This window comes from Coturnix japonica, chromosome Z (assembly GCF_054131305.1).
Source record: "Coturnix japonica strain WE chromosome Z, WE-NBRP24, whole genome shotgun sequence".
In the NCBI taxonomy this organism is placed as follows: Eukaryota; Metazoa; Chordata; class Aves; order Galliformes; family Phasianidae; genus Coturnix; species Coturnix japonica.
Window position 1 is genome coordinate 29,074,720 of NC_140702.1, and position 4,207 is coordinate 29,078,926.

At 43.7% G+C, this 4,207-nt stretch overlaps 1 long non-coding RNA gene across 1 annotated transcript; it reads right to left on the reverse strand.

Moving 5' to 3' along the window:
* Positions 1-711: 711 nt before the first annotated feature.
* Positions 712-1,641, reverse strand: LOC107306397 (uncharacterized). Its single transcript, XR_001552107.3, has 2 exons — positions 1,398-1,641; positions 712-945 (listed from the first exon to the last, which is right to left on the reverse strand). It is a non-coding gene; the product is annotated as an uncharacterized LOC107306397 (long non-coding RNA).
* Between the last annotated feature and the right edge of the window lie 2,566 nt (positions 1,642-4,207).

The following is a 4,207-nucleotide window of genomic DNA, read 5'->3' on the forward strand; positions in this document are numbered from 1 at the left end:
AATAAATAAAGAAAGAAAAAAAGAAATAGAAAGAAAAAAGAACAACAACAACAAAAAAATAGTTGTCCCGGAAAAGTATTTGAAATTACAGCAGAGTTGCTTCAGTCCTTTAATAAATATCAATTTGAGAGCAAAAAAAAAAGTAATTTCACACTGCCTTTGAGTTCTTCTTTGCAATGACCTTTTGCTTCCCACCTACTAATAAAGGATGATCTTTGCAGGGCAGCAGGAAGACAGAAATGACTCTGGATTCAGAGATGTTAGAAATCAAGCTCATTCTTTTTATTTCCTTACCTGCACAGCTCATTACTTAGTTCCCTATGGACAAATACATACACATACTGCTAACAGCACCATTACTTAGGCCCTTACACTGATCCCCTTCTTCTCTAGGTAGAATATGATTTCCATCCACTGTGCTATTTCCTGCTTCTTTGTGTCTTTTAAAATCAGTAATTTTGCTGAGGCACACCAAAGACGAAAGGATTCCAGATGAAGGGACATTGTGGCTGATATACCCTCTGGAGTTTAGGCTTTTCACATATTTAATGCATTTTAAAACTAACACCCCATTAGCACTAGACTCAGAGGGTCAAGGCTTGAGTTCTTCAGAGAGCTCCCTTGCTAAAGCAAAGAACAAGGTTATCTTTCACCTCACCACAAAGTGATCTGTGTCCTTGGGTGAGAAACACCAGACAGCACACGGCAGAGCAACATGGCAACTCCTGCAAGAGTTCCTCTTACATGCAGGAATTTTTGGATACTTTTATTTTCATGTTTCTGCAGCGTGCAGATGTAGCATAACCCAGAGTTTTTCATCTAGACACGACCTGGTGAAAACTGTCCTTCTGGCTCCCTCCTTCCAGATCTGTTATGAGATCATTTTTGTCAGCACATGATGATGAAACAGCAGGAAAAGGCAGTTGTCTCATCTCTCTCTGGAGGCTAATGGAGAAAGCAGTGAGAACAGCACATCAGCGTCGAAGGTGTGCTCCAGGCAGGCAGAGAGGGACATTGGAAATTCACAGTGGCACCAGAAGAGTAACACCAAGAAGAGAGCAGAATTAACACCTGTTACTACAGCAGCAGACTCTGAGCTCCTTGCTTTCTTTCTTTGATCTCCATGTATCTTTCTATCTAAACACCTTCCAAAGCAGAAGGTAGGAGCTGAGCAGTCACTTTGCATTTTTGTCCCACTGGGAGACCTGCCTGTGTTGTTTTTGCTGGCAGTAAGATGTCACAGCCTTGCCTTGTCAATGTTAATGAGCGGTACACCGGCTGTTCAGCCAGCCAGCTGTCAGTTGTCTTGAATGAGGGAGGGAGAGCTGCCATACTTGGCTCATTGGAGGTGTCCAGTATCAAAGCAGACTGGGTAACACTGGGGATATACATCTCACCTTCTTTTTCTTCTCCACCCTGGATGCATTTTGTCATTTTGCTCAAATCATGCATGCGAAGGGCTTATCACACAGCACAATTAGGTGAGGCTTCAGAATGGGTAGTGCAGGCAGCCCAAACACAAGGCAGCTACAAGCAGATAGCTGCACTAGCGGAGAGCTAATCTCCACTAAACATATTTTTTTTAGTCAGAGCCCAGCAATTTGGCACAGCAGCATACACCTTCATTAATAGAAAACCAGACCACGGAAGCAGAACCAGGGAGTTGCTTTGTGACTGCGTGACCGAGGGGACTGTGAGGAAAGCATTGAGGTGAGATTTAGGTCAGGACACAGAAGTGGCTAAAATGCTCCTAAACTAAGGACAGATTACAACCCTGATTTACATTTCCCCTGAAACAGTAGTATAGGGATAGTGGGGGGAACTCTGAATAAAAAGTCTCCTAAAATCATTCCAAGACATCTAGGTTATGCTTTAGCAGAAGGAAGATGAATATCTCAGCCTCGTCTACCTCTTTTCTGCAATACTGAAGGAAGCATGCTCACCTATAAGAGACCTTATTAGTGAGGCTCACCTCTGAAAATGCAGTCAGTGTGCAATCAGTAATACTTGTTAGCAGATATCTTGCCCTTTCCACAATGCACTGGTTAACACTCCACCCATGCCATTGTGCTCTAGATGACAAATTTCTTACAAAATGATTGGCTTTTCATTTTACACTGCTTTTTCATCAAATCTTTAAACAAAGAGGGAATGAAATAGGAGGACTGAGACATAACTGAAATAAAGCCCATGGGAATCCCAGCTCAGCAGCTTTATGTAGATAACGATTTCCCTTTAGTTCTCCAACCCCTTGCTCTTCCAAACCTCCCCCCAACCCCCAACACACACACACGCAAACAAACAAAAAAGCAGTATTATTTTCTCTTTCTTCTTTCCTTCTTCCCTTCCCTTCCCTTCCCTTCCCTTCCCTTCCCTTCCCTTCCCTTCCCTTCCCTTCCCTTCCCTTATGTTTGCAAAATAAACTGAACACAAACATGCTATGATCAGTTTGCTCCTTTGTCCAGAACAGTGACTAGAATGGGGCCAGGCCCACCTAGCTAGCCTTAAGCACCACAAGCATTTCAGTGCAGTTCCCATACAGGCCCAGAAGCTTAAGAAAGATCAACATCCTGTTCTCATATTCTCCTTTTAGAGAATAAAGGTTCTAGGACAAATGTAAGATCTGCCTGAAATCAGAATATTGAAGTAAGACAACAATAATAATAGTAATAATGCAACTCAACAGCTGACAGTAAAGGGAAGATTTTAGTTGGCAAAACTGATACTTCATTGTGCATGCATGAAAACATACTGAGGCAGAAAAGGATATGACCCTACAGAAGAGCAAGAAGAGACAGTGAGCTCATCCAGGGAGTTAAGGCTGGTACTCACTCAGGACTCTATTTTGCCATAGGAAAGAGAAAGGATGGCCTTGCAGAAGAGCGGTCATTGATGCAGAGCTGCACTACTCCAGGGCAGGAGCTGCAGGAAGCCCCAGTGGAAGAGTGCTACATAACATGCTGACAGGATGTTATCCTCCAGGAGGATGCACCTGTCATCTGCACCTGTGCAGTTTCCAGGAGGCAGCTGGTCCTGTGCACTTGAGAAAGCAGTCACACAGTACTGAAGGAAGGCAGGGGAAAGAAACATCTTCAAGGCTATTAAATTACAGAGATTACAGGTCAGACTGTCTGCTGGTGTACATCAGAAAGAGATTTTATTTGTCTGTCATTCTGCTTAATTCACCCCTAAAGAAAAGCAAATCAACCAGTTCAAGAGCAGCTTCATCCTTTTACGTAGCCTCTGCTCCTTGCCATCTATGCTGATCTCCTTCTTCACTTTAAGCGCTGCATTTCTGTACGGGGACCTTGAAGTGTCTGTGGTTTGCACATGTTGCACTCATAGCCAGGAACTGACGGGATCAGTGCAGAGCCCATGGGTTCTGTACAGAACCTGTCTATGGACAGCCCACAGGCAGTTCTTGGTATGCAGCAGGTTCAAGTATTAATTATTCCTGCTTCTATGGCCTGCTGCTCTGAGGCAAGACACTCCTTCTAGGGATATAAAACAGCAATTAACAGTGCCAAACAAGTCCATATAACTGTCTCCTCTGCATTAGTCACATGTATCTTCAGGTTGAGTCTGTCAAAACATTCATATTCACCTCTGTAGATGCTATAGGCTCAGCTGCAGTAAGCACTAGGCAAAAAGAAAATATATGTCAGACATCAGAAATGGCATTTCCATTGCTTTAGGGCAGGTATCACATTGCCCCAGGGCACACTGAACAAACTCCAGGCTTCCAGGTGGTTTGCTAGAAGAGAAATTGACTCCATGAACAGAGAAATTCCCATCAGAGCTTATGTCAGCAGCCACTACCTAGAATAACAAAGTTTATTGATCCCCTTAAACCAAGGATAGATATCCATAGTATAGGGTCTTCCATTCCAGTTACTGAGGAAGAGTAGAGGAAGGCAGTGAGCATGGATTAGGGCACAGGTTGATTCCAGAGGTTATCCCCAGGCTGGACAACACCAAACGCCATTCCAAACTCTGTAGCCTCCAGAGTAGTCTGGGGCCTTTAAAGCTCCTTATACCATGCTGGGCTGCTGGGGAAAAACAAATGGTGTACACGTGTGGATCTTCTGGGTGTGAGGAGGTGTAGGGAAACACTGGCAAGTCTTAGCAATACTAAAGCACCGGTACTTATTTGGAGAACAGTTTTTCAAAAAAGTATACAGTGCATTCATTGAAAACACACTGGGCA